A 12,427-nucleotide genomic window follows, 5' to 3' on the forward strand; every position below is an offset into this window, starting at 1 on the left:
AGCCAGTCTGCCACTGTACCCCTTCGGTGCCACACAGAATGTAAATACCCGTTAAATAAATACAAACTGAGGAGCGTCCGGGTGGCTCAGTTGGTTAAGCATCCGACTTCGGCTCAGGTCATGATCTCCTGGCTTGTGGGTTCGAGCCCCACATCGGGCTCTGTGCTGACAGCCCAGAGCCTGGAACCTGCTTTGGATTCCGTGTCTCCCTCTCTCTTTCTGCCCTTCCCCCACTCATGTTCTGTCTCTGTCTCTCTCTCTCTCAATAAGTAAACATTTAAAAAATAATAAAAAATAAATACAAATTGAGAGATCCCTCCTTCGTACACTTTATTATCCTTCTATTCAGTGACACAGAGCAGGATGGCTCCCTGCAGACCCAGAGGGGCCTGAATCCTCTCGCCTTTTCCCACAAGTCTCTGCAGAGAACTCACTCTACAGGGATTTCTGTTGGAAAAGGAGATGTGTAGGGAGTTGGGAGAGTATAGTGCGTTGAATGGTGGTACCCCCCCAAAAGATATGTCCACCTCCTAAGCCCCAGAACCTCGGAATGTGACTCTATTTGGAAACAGATCTTTGCAGATATGACTAAGTTAAGGACTATGACATGAGACCTGGTGGGTGGCGATGAACAGCGCCCTCGCAAAGGATCGAAGACAGAAGACACGGGGAGAGGAGGAGGAAATGGAGGCAGAGAAGGGACTGGTGTAACCACGAACCAAGGAATACCCGGAGCCCTGGAAGAGGCGAGAGGCAAGGAAGGACCCCCCCACCGGAGCCTCTGGCCGGAGCCCAGCCCTGTGCACACCATTATCTCAAACTTCTGGCCTCCAGAACCGTGAGAAAAATAGGTTTCTGTTGTTTTAAGTCACCAAGTTTGTGCTGACTTGTTACAACAGCCCCAGGAAAGTATAAGAGGGAGCTGTCCTTGGAAGGGGACTCTGTCCCCTTGCCCAGCAGGGAGGCCAGGTCATTTGGGGCACAGGACTGTCATCTGCAGAGACTGACAGCGGGGCTCCCTAACGAGCCGACCTCCGGGTCACCCATCACAGAACCTTCCGTCGGCACCCTGAGGCCCCAACTCCAAATATGTGCCTGACACAAAAGTCAAAGACCAAAAGAAATCGACCAATACAGGAAAAAAGGGGAACTCTGAGTTAAAGCAAACAAAAAAGAGAGCAGAATAAACCTTCAGAGAGTCTACATAAAATCTCAAAGAGGGAGAGAGAGAGTCCCAAGCAGGCTCTGCCTATCAGCACGGAGCCCGACGCGGGGCTCAAACTCACGAACCATGAGATCGTGACCTGAGCCGGAGTCAGACGCTTGACCGACTGAGCCACTCAGGCGCCCCGATCCTAGAAGTCTTTAAATGGAGAAGGGAAGTGAGGAAAGAAATAACACAGGGAAACATCAGAATTGAAGGACCCAGGTCAACACACTGAGGGGCTGCCCGCAGCCATTGACCCCGGGGGTGACTCCTGAACCCCGTTTTGTGAGTGGTGCTACCTACCTGTCTTCCCCCCCCACCCCCACTCTCTGTGAGGCACCATCACTCCCAGCATATGATGAAAGAAAATGATAACATTTACACGTTTTCATGTTGAGTAAATTATCCCGAAATAGTATCTGAAAGTTAAACACACACACACACACACACACACACACACACACACACACGTGCACCGTGCACCACGTAAATACTTTTGACTACACGCTTCTCCCTCTAGAAGGCCAACAATCCCCATGAGAGGACACTCTGTGCACGGGGCCCTTACCACACCCCACTACTGTTCCCCACGCCTCTGAGACGCCCCACATCCCTCCTGTTCCCTCCTCTGCCCTCACCTCCTTTCCAGAGGCCTCCTCTCAGGGCCTTTCCGCCACCACCTTGGGCCCAGAGGCCACCCTGCTGGTTGAGTACCTGCCCTGCCTCCTTGCCTCCTTCTCGACCTCTCCTTCCTCAGGGGTTTGTCCTCCAGTGGCTTCGTGGGGAGGTGGGGGGAAGCAGGCCTTAGGTGGAGGAGGGCGCCTTGGTGACTCTCTGGTCCTTGAGCAGCAGTGGAGAGGAATTCTGGCCTGAAGACTGTTTCCCTCTGAACTTGGAACCTTCCCCCGGGTTCCCAGCGTCCCGGCCGCTGCTCAGAGCCTGCGAGTTCATTGAGGGGTATCTTTCTGCCCTTCTCCTGCTTCCCTCCATTGGCCGCGTTCTCACTTCTTGGCCTCTGGAGGCGGGGAGGACAAACAGAACAAAGCAGAAAATGAGACCCCAGAGGGCCAGATTGGGGGGAGACCTGTGCTGTGGAGGGGGCCAAGCCGGGAGACCCAGGGGCAGCTCTGGAACATGGCCAACTCGCCCCCCAAGTCCCGGTGGCACCGGGCAGAGCAGGACACGAGAGCCCTGCGGGCAGCTCCCCGCCACCCCGTCAGGAACCTTCCCAAGTGTACCAGCCGGGGTCCCCGCGGTGCAGGAGGGGCTGTCCCCAGCAGCAGTTTCTGCCACTCCTAGTCACACAGGAGACTCCTACGCGGACCCTGGGCCTCTTCCCTCACAGTGTCTGTTCCTCCGTCTTCTCAACTATTTTCCAGGGGATTTCTTTGACTCCTAAGCCTTGTCCTGAGGTTCCTCCTCTAGTTTTGATCCCACAGCCCTTCCTTGCTGTGACTTCTACTCTCGGAGCCCTATTCGTGTTGCACGGATGCGTGATATTTTCTCTAATTCACTGAAGACACTGACGAAGCCGCGTTTTGGTCAGAAGTGTTTAGATCTCTTTCTTTTTCCTCTTGATCTTGCTGGGTTGATTTTTTTTTTTCTTCCTTTATTGTGTCAGCTGGATCATCTGTAAAGCAGACACAAAGAGCAGGGTTAGGAGTGAATGACACCGGTTGGCAGCAAAGCCGATGACGGTTAAAATCCGAGCAAGCGAGCGTTTCCAGCTTGCCTCCAGACTCCAAGCTTGGGCTGGAAAGATGGGCCTTCCTCCTCCTCCGTCAGCAGGTCAGATCACACTCCCCCCACACACGGCCGAGATGCCAGCTGGAGGAGGGGCTCTGGCCCACCTGTGCCAGCCGACACGGGGGTCTGGGCCACCTGCTCCTGAAGGTCCTCTGTGCCCCCCGGCCCTGCCCGGGCTCCATCCCAGAGGTACCATTTCCATGGTGGAATGGACCGCCCCCAGGGAACACACAGCTTTGTCACCTGGTGGGTGGAAACAGACAGGAAGTGAACCACCAACTCTCTTAAAGGTTGCGTTCTTAAAATCTCCTAAGGCAGGATCCACTGTGCCAACCCATCCACCTTCCAGAAGGTGACATTGCTTTTGACTCAGTACCTTGGCTGAAGGGGGGGGTAAGGAGGCTTTCAAAGGTTTCCACTTGGTCTCCCCATCACGATTGCTCTTACCCTGCATTCCAAGGGTCCGGCTCAGGATTCACACGACTGCCAAACATATCAAGCCGAATGCAGTGTTGAACGCAAGACAGTAAGAGTCAACTATTCAGACTGTCGCCTCAGTCTGGGCCACCGTCTTGTGCCAGGCGCTATCCACAGCCCACGTACCTCGTGGGATGGGATCCCCTTTGCCAACCAGGCTGCGAGCGATCTGGTCCCTAACCCCAATTCTTGGGTTCTCTGCGAAGCAGAAGCACAGACATGCAAGAGATTTATTGGGCATCACACCTGTGGAAAGTGAAAGGGGGAGGGGACAGGAGGCGGGAACGGCCTTCAGGCGGTGATGCAGGCCTGGCTCCTGCGGGAAGAGAAGGAAAGAAGGACCAGGGAGGAGAGGACCAGGTGGGCCAGGCAGCCTTGAGGACATCTCAGCCCCGAGGACTCATCGGGAGCGTGGGTCATCCTTAGAGGGGTCCCGTGGGGGCCAGAAACAATGAGCCTGGTACGTCCGCTGTCGCCCATCACCGGCCTCAGCTTGCAGTCAGGACAGAGCTGACCTCGGCTGTGGAGTTTCTGCAGGGACATCAGAGGGGTCCACCCCCAGGGCTGTCGCGTCCCTCTCCGAATGCTCTTTTCTTCTGCGTTTGTGTGCGTGTGACCGTTCCGCTTTGCTGTCTGCGGAAGGGGCTGGCGGCTGGTGGCACCCTCACAGAGGGTGATGCCGGGCCAACAGTAAGCTGGGACCTCAGGAACGGGGCCCGGGGCAGGGGGCAGGAAAAGTCAAACTGCCAGGACTTGGCCCTGGGGTGCACGGCAGAGGCCACGCCAACTTCAGTCCTCCCGGAATAACTCCTTAAACTTCTCCAGTGCGGAATCCTTGGTTGGTCGGTTGGTGGGTGGGTGGGTGGGTCAGCTGCGGCGGGAGGCGGGGTGCTCTGGGAGGGGACCCACGTTTAAATGGCAGCTATTCTGGGGATGAGGGGTCAGGTGGTCCACAGCCTCCCCCACGTGGCGCACCCCGAGTCCTGGGCGTCCCCAGGCTCCGCGGGGCTGACGCGCCCTCCTGGAGGCTGTCCCTCTGTGAGCGTCCACATGAGGATCCCCCGCCACCTCCCCGAAGGTGTTGAAATCTCTCATCCTGCGCAGGATCCCCTCCCATTCTCTTTCCTTTTGTGACTCTCTAAGTCGGTCTCAAACAAGTCACAGAATTTATAGCTGTAAAACTGTAGTGGGGACGCTTGCAAATCGTTCTCTGGCGGCTTCCGCCCCTCTCCTCCCGTCCCTGCTCTTGGCTTCGCCCTGAGCTCGGCGCCACAGTCAGTCACCCTCCTTCTGACTCTGAACTGGGATCGGGGGCCTCGCGCACCCCGTCCGCACACAGTCCTACCCAAAGAAATGCTCACCTGCCAAGACGTGAGCAGACGCCACAGAGATGTCCCCTAAGGAGTCTCGGAATTGCTGGGGAGAGAGCAGCCACAGCTCCCAAAAGCTCCCTGAAACAGTCCTGAGCTTGGCCCCCTCCGCAGTTCCAGCCCAGGGGTCTCCTGCCCCACATCCCCTCCTCGCAACCCCCTCAGGGCGCCTCCCTTCCTCCGCCCCCCGCCTCGGGGCTTGTCCCCGGCCTCCGCGCCCTACGCCCTACGGCCCACCAGGCAGCCACCCACTAACGTCAAGTGGAGACGAAAGCCAGCATTGCCACACGGGTCCCAGAGACGCAGCTTGGCTGGGGCGCCTCAGCGAGGCCAGACCTGGTGCCACTCGGACCCCTACAGGCCTCCAGCCAGAGGCGGCCAGTGAGGCCCAAACTGACCAGTGTCCGCAGGAGAGGGCTGTCCCAGCGGAAGAGGGGACAGTGTTCAGCAGAAGCCTCCGTGCCCACCCGGAGGCAGGGCCCGGAGGACAGAGCTAAGGGCTGGGGACGCTCGGTGCCCTGTCCTTCCCCCACATCCCTCCCCTCACAGGGCCACAGCCCGCGCAGAGATAAAAGTTACACGCATAAACAGTTAAATGCTTTAGACTTTTCGCACCAGCGTTGAAAGAGGCTGCACCGGCTCCTTTCCGAACCTCCCGGATTTGCATGCGATTATATGCACAGTTACACAGCACACAATTCTTTCCATCACACGAAATGCGGCTTCAGTGAACATGTGAGTGGTGCCATCGTTCCGTAACAAACCCATCCGAGATGAGAGTGATTCACAGAACCCTTCTGGCTTGTGTCTGGACCAGCAGTTTCTGGACCCCCAGTGAGGAGAGGATTTCTCAGCCCCAGGAGACACAGAGCCCCCCCTCACTGGGCAGCTGGGCGCCACCCGAGACCACGCGCATCTGCACAGCGGCCTCCGGGGAGGGGGCGTCAGGGTGGGACACCGCTGTCACCGTGAACGGCCGCCACCGGCCACGCCTGCGGTCCCCAGGCAGAAGCGGGAGCCGTGGGTGCCCTATGGGGGGTCCTCTCCCAAGACCTGCCATCACAGCAATGCAGGAGCGAGCTAGTGAACGGCAGGTGGGCCTATAGGAGCCCCGTGACGTGGCCGGGCCTGGGAGACCCCAAATGTGGCAAGGTGGGAACTGGGCAGGGGTCCCCCTGGGCGCCCCTGGCTGCAGCTCCTGCTGGCCCCCAGACTGTGCACGAGGCCTCGCTGATTGTGACCCTGCCTCACACCTGGACCGTCGCCACCCCGACCCTGGCATTGCAAAATGGGGGAGCCTCACACAGCCAGGGGCTCGGAAGCAAGCAGGGGGGCATGATGTGTCTGTGTGGTACCCAACAGCTCGGGGGCGAGGTGGGAGGGTCCTTGGTGGGGCTGCCCAGCACCTGCCCTCACCAGGGCCCCAGTGATGGCCGGTGGACTGACCACCATGTGGATCATGGTTCTTTGGAAAAAATGCATTTTTTCCACATATTGAGCAACACCCAGTCCTGATTCTCCAGCTAAGATTTCCACAGATGTTCCTCTGGGCTTGGTTATTACAGTGCTGCAAAGGCAGCCGAAATGGAGCAAAGGTATTCAGGGGCATGGGTAGGGAGCCTGATGAGCCTACAGAGGAAATACCTGGGTAGAAGCAAAGTATGAATCACAGTGAGAAAAGCTTAACCAGGACAGTGTTCTCCGCTGAAAGAGGGTGGGGAGAGAGGAAGGAAGGGGAAAGAATGAGAGGCCAGGGGCGGGAGGGGTGGTGGGGGAAGGAAGGAGGGGAGGGGAGGGGAGGGGAGGGGAGGGGAGGGGAGGGGAGGGAAGGGGGGAGGGGAGGGGAGGGAAGGAAGGAAGGAAGGAAGGAAGGAAAGAAGGGAGGGAGGGAGGGAGGGAAGGAAGGAAGGAGGGAAGGAGGGAGGAGAGACAGGAAGGAAGGAGGGAAGGAAGAAGGGAAGGAAGGAGGGAGGGGAGGGGAGGAAGGAAGGAAGGGGGGAAGGAAGGAGAGAAGGAGGGAAGGAAGGAAGGAAGGAAGGAAAGAAGGGAGGGAGGGAGGGAGGAAGGAAGGAAGGAAAGAAGGGAGGGAGGAAGGGAGGGAAGAAGGAAGGAGGGAGGGAAGGAGGGAGGGAAGGAAGGAGAGAAGGAGGGAAGGAAGGAAGGAAGGAAAGAAGGGAGGGAAAGAGGGAGGGAAGGAAGGAAGGAAGGAAGGAAGGAAGGAAGGAGGGAGGGAAGGGAGGGAGGAAGGAAGGAAGGAAGGAAGGAAGGGAGGAAGGAAGGAAGGAAGGAAGGAAGGAAGGAAGGAGGGAGCAGAGACAAGAAGGAAGGAGGGAAGGAAGGAGGGAAGGAAGGAGGGAGGGGAGGGGAGGAAGAAAGGAAGGGGGGAAGGAAGGAGAGAAGGAGGGAAGGAAGGAGGGAAGTAAAGAGGGAGGGGAGGAAGGAAGGAAGGGAGGGAGGGGGGAGGGAAGGAGCTTACTCTATTAAGGTGCCAGGTTGACAGTAAGATGCACAGGAGCAGCACTGAGCGCCCTCTGTTAGTGACCTTTGGAAATGGACAGGAGTCAGACGTCCTCCCACCAAGAGTCACTTTTATGTCCCTGCCCCAGGACCCTTTTAACTACGTCTACTTCATTCTAGCAGGCTCTGTTGGTTCAGTCCTCTCCAGAAGCGGAGGCCAAGAGGAGACCAGACGTGCAGAAGCGTCTTTGGGGGACAGCGAGCAGGACAGAGAGAGGGGGCAGAAGGAGGCGGGGTGAGCCTGCAGACAGGGGGGCTGGCCTGACCCCCGAAAGGAGAAGGGGAAGGAAGAGCCTCAGACTCCATCTCTGCACCGAGAGACTTTCAGCCAGGTCGGCGGCACGTCCTCTCGCCAAAGCGTCCCGCTCGAGGGGGTCCCCCTGCTCGTGGAGTGGAAAGCCGCTTGCTTGGGGCCCCACGTGCCCAGTCGGCGCCTGGGAGGTGTGGCCTCCCTGAGTGACAGCCCCTGCAGCAAGGAGCCCGTCCCAGGCTCATCACCCGGGAACGTTGCCATCAGAAAGGACCTTTGGGATACAATTTGCCTCCAACCTCCTCAGCCGGTCTCCTCCACCAGAGTATCAGCCCCCCCGAGGGCAGGACTTCACCCGCTGTATCAACCCCTGGCCCCTAACACACGGCCACCCACTTCGTAGGAACTCAAGTACCTGCGGAAGGGAAGACTCCACGGAGGAAGGTCTTGGCTTGACAAATTATTACATTGCAACAGAGAGGTTGAAACCATGGAGGTTTAACCCACCAAATGACAATAATACGCGTTCAGATTTTTTTCCTGATTGACATCACCAAATATCACTTATTTGTATTAAAAAGTAAAATCGCCTTGGGGGGCCCGGGGGGCTCAGTCAGTTGAGAGTCTGACTTCGGCTCAGGTCACGATCTCACGGTTCGTGAGTTCAAGTCCCGCGCCTGACTCTGTGCTGACAGCTCGGAGCCCGGAGCCTGCTTTGGATTCCGTGTCTCCCTTTCTCTCTGCCTCTTCCCCGCTTCTCTCTCTCTCTCTCTCTGTCTCTGTCTCTGTCTCTCTCTCAAAAATAAACATTTAAAAAAAATTTGTTTAAGTAAAACCGCCTTATGTGCTCATGATGAGCATAACCAGCCTAACCCACAGTCCTGGGACACTCTCAACGTTATTCTTTTCAGCAGAGGGTTTGTGATATGCGAAGCCACATGTGGTATTATTTTTATACCTCTATTAGGCTTTCCAAATAAAAACATTCCTTAATCAGGGAGGGGAAAAAGAGATTTGATATCAAGCCATGCAGCCTGATTTTTGGCTAACGACACAGAAGTTGTGTCGATGGGAGCCTCGTATCAATGCACATTAATTGCCTCGGGTCTCGAGCAGGGCTAGGACCCAGGCATACAGCCGTTTTACCTTATAATGTTATATAAACAGAGCCCTCCGCACACGAGGGCAAAAGATAAACATTTGGAACAGAATAATTAGAAAAACCTGAAACCACCATAAGCAGAAACAGCCTCTGAAAGTGGTTAATTTTAAGACTGTATTGTATTATGGGCTTTGCAAATAGGCTTTATTTTTTAACCAGGGGGAAAAAATCCAAATGCACGTGCTACTAACTCTAGCAAAGTTCAGAGACTGTTTTTCATGACATTTCAGTATTTTAATTATTCCAGGGGGGACCCAGAGTGCTTGAAACGCAAAGGACATGGGGCGAAATCGAGCTCACTTAGCCAGGAGAGCAAGGTTATGCTTGGAAATGCAGGACTTTGATAACTTGTATGGCTTTTTTTTTTTTAATGTTTATTTATTTTTGAGAAAGAGAGCATGAACGGGGGAGGGGCGGGGATGGGGGGACAGGGGACAGCAGGGAGCCCGACGCGGGGCTCATACTCACGAACCATGAGATCGTGACCTGAGCCAAAGTCGGACGCTCAGCAGACTGAGCCACCAAGATGCCCCTGGCTGGTTTTTTTGTTTTTTTGCTTTTTTAAGATTTTATTTTTAAGTAATGTCTGCACCCACCATGGGGCTCGAACTCTCAACCCGGGGATCAAGAGTTGCACACTCCACCAAGGGAGCCAGCCAGACGCCCCTACTTTTGTGACTTTTGATTTCAAAGTGGCAGGCAGAGCAGACCTGGCCTGATCCACCTGGACCTGACCGGCCTCCGACAGGCATTTCTGTCCCCCTGCCCTTTTCTCTCCTGCTTCAGGTCAACCTGGGAGACGCCTTCTCGGCGTTTCCGGGAGATGCGTCCCAGCTCCGTCAGCAGCAGCCCTGGGGGACGGACACACAAGGGGGCTGCTCTGAGACACGTCTGCTGATGACGCACCTGAGGCCCCCTGGTGACACCCAAGCAGCCCAGGCCGGCCCGGGCTCTGCTCCCATCTGTCGGCCCTCGCTGACCACCCGCCTCGAGGAACGTTCGAGCCCTCACGGCCCGTCCTTCCCGTGATTTCCGGATTGGGAAACTGAGGCCAGAAAGGTCAAGAGGGAGCCTGGAATCGGCAACTGCTCAGCGGTGCCGAATTCGAGCCCACGCCTGGAGGTCCCAAGGGACTTGACTTCAGTCCACACATCTTTCTTTAGTCTACACTTGCTTTGCAGCTGGGAACTGGAGGTGCGGGGACATCAATGGTTTACAGACCCATCGGTCAGTCTTGAGCTGCTCGCGGCCGGGAGGTGAACAAAACAGGGACAAGCCCAGCCCCCAAGGCAGCATCCCAGTGGGAAGAGGGACAGCGAGCAGACACGAAGCCCCCGGTGCCACGGAGCTCTGGCTGGAGGGTGTCCCGTCCCCTCCCGCACCCCCGCCTCTCAAGGGGCAACTCCCTCCTCCCCCGGGGGATCGCAACTGTCCGGCTTTCCCTGCGCATCTGAGCCTCCCTGTCCCCCGGCCGTCTGCCCAGGCCGTCTCCCTGACAGGGAGGGGCAGTGACAGGGAGGCCAGGCCCAGATGGCGAAAGAAAGAGGAAGAGGCAGCCTGGCTAAAACTCGCCTTCAGAACGCCAAGATGGGGACATTTATCTTTGTACTTAGAAACAATTTTTTTTTTTTTTTTTTTTTTTTTTTTTTGGAATAGCACAATATGTCTGGGGCCTGTTTTTGAGCGGGAAGTTGTATTTATCCAACTGTTCCTTGTTACCTCCCTTCCCACCAGGACGGGTGAAGGCAAGTCTGATCTGCGACTCTCAGAGTTCCGGGCCAGAGAGCAGGGCAGGATCAAGGCCTTGACCTTCCTGGACAGCGCCCCCGCAAGCCTGTGTCTCCCTCCCTCCCCCTCCCTCCCCCTCCCTCTCCCTCTCTGCCTCCCTCCTCCAGGACAGTGTTTGCGTTGGGTCCCATCCTCCTGTTTCGCCTCCGCTGAGGCACACGTCACGCCCTGCCGTACGTGATCCTAGAGGAAGACCCTGCGTGCGGGGGCCTCCGGGGAATCTTGACATCTTGCTCCGGTTTGCCAACATCCACCTCAAGATCTTGTACGTTAGCACTTCTGTGAAAGATTTAAAAATGATTTTCAGGAAACCCGAGTGTTTCCTGTTTGGCACTGGCCGCGCTCAAACATCCCACCGGGAGCAGGGAATCTGGCTAAAGACGCTCGTGTTCATAGAGGTCAGTACGGAAGGGAAGCCAGGCAGGGCTGAGCCTGCTGTTTCAGTCAATTCCTCTGCCGCTGCCCCTTTTCCATACATGTCAGCGGGCTCGGCCAGCCTGGAACAGTGCTCGGTAGAGCACCAGCCGTTCGTCAGGGCCCTCCGGCCAGGGGCCGCCCTGCCCCCTTTGTGATGCCCACAGGGCCGTGTAGGGACTCATGCGCACCCTGAGTGTGATCGCTCGTCCCTCCCGTGTGTCCCGAGGACCTTCTCCGTGAGGGCTATGGCTCCGTAACGTCCTGGGAGCCAGGCCAAGAGCCCAGCCCTCAGGTGGCCTCCATCCACTCCAGAGAAGGGGCCAGACGGACGTGTAAACGCCTGTGATGTGAGCCGGGGCTCCTAGGGGGACTCGGAGGCAGGGACCTGACTGGAGAAATGACACGGAAAGTTCCGGAAGCTGTGGTCAGGAAGGGGAGCTGGGTGTCGGGGGCCCTTGAAGGCCTGGCCATTACTCTGAGAGAAGCCTTGAGGCCCGAGGGAACGCAGGGTCAGGCTCCCTTCCAGTGGGGGAGGCAGAGGCAAGCCAGCCAAGGACACAGTCAGGGACACGAGACAGGCCGGGCCCGGGCCCACGAAGGGTCAGACTCTGATGTGCACTCTTCTGATGCCGCTAAGTGACAGTGACCATCTGAGTCCTGGTATCCAGTGGATAAAGTCTATCTTTTCAGATCCCAGAGTGAACACACTCAGGCCATTTTCACACCACACGTAGTCGATACATTTCTGCTAAAAACGTTTCTCCAAGCAGGTGTCATGGAAACATATACCCCTGACCACCGAACCGGCCCGAGGAGGCCGGCTGCAGGGCCCGGCACAATCACGGGTCAGGCCCCGGTTCCTCAGCTCTGAGGAGGGACGATGAGGTTGACATCAGAGAAGAGTGAGCTGAACGCATAGGTTATTGGATGTGCTCCCTGCCTGCGCTGGGCTGTGGTCCACTCCAGGGTGCACACTGGGAGCCACAGGAGACCAATAGCCCAGAGCACGAGCCTCCAGCACGGCAGCCTCCGCCCGCCGCGTTCACACTGCTCTGGAGGCAGGCGGGACTGACCCCATTTCTCCCCGTGGGGGGACCTCCGCGTCTCTCTCTAGTGGACCGGCCGCATCGGCTGCAGCCAGGATCCCCCGGGGTCCGGCTCACACCGCCCTGGGGTCACTGAGAAGACCCCGGCCACGCGGGGTGAGCTCTGATCTCGGGGGCTCGGCAATCAGGCCACGACCCCGGGCCAGCCGTCCACCATGGGTGGCAGGGGAGGGGAGGCCCACGTGGTGTGGCCGCCATACAAACGTTCCCTTCACCACACACAGTTTACCGGGCAGGGCAGCGCCCAGCACACGGGTCCCGGGTCATCAGTCTGCGACGCCCTCGGTGAGAGTCCTCCCTCCGTCAGGCCTGTCCTTTTAGAACGTTCTCTCCCTCCCTGCGGCCTGGCTTTTCATCTTCTTAACGGTCTTTCATGGAGCGTAAGTT

The 12,427-nt window shown here is 57.4% G+C and overlaps 1 long non-coding RNA gene across 1 annotated transcript; it reads right to left on the bottom strand.

The window, feature by feature from the left end:
• Positions 1 to 313: 313 nt before the first annotated feature.
• LOC123379322 lies at positions 314 to 4,257 on the bottom strand. Its single transcript, XR_006583663.1, has 3 exons — positions 3,401 to 4,257; positions 2,446 to 2,837; positions 314 to 2,222 (listed from the first exon to the last, which is right to left on the bottom strand). It is a non-coding gene; the product is annotated as an uncharacterized LOC123379322 (long non-coding RNA).
• Between the last annotated feature and the right edge of the window lie 8,170 nt (positions 4,258 to 12,427).

Source organism: Felis catus, chromosome C1, assembly GCF_018350175.1.
Source record: "Felis catus isolate Fca126 chromosome C1, F.catus_Fca126_mat1.0, whole genome shotgun sequence".
NCBI classification, from domain to species: domain Eukaryota; kingdom Metazoa; phylum Chordata; class Mammalia; order Carnivora; family Felidae; genus Felis; species Felis catus.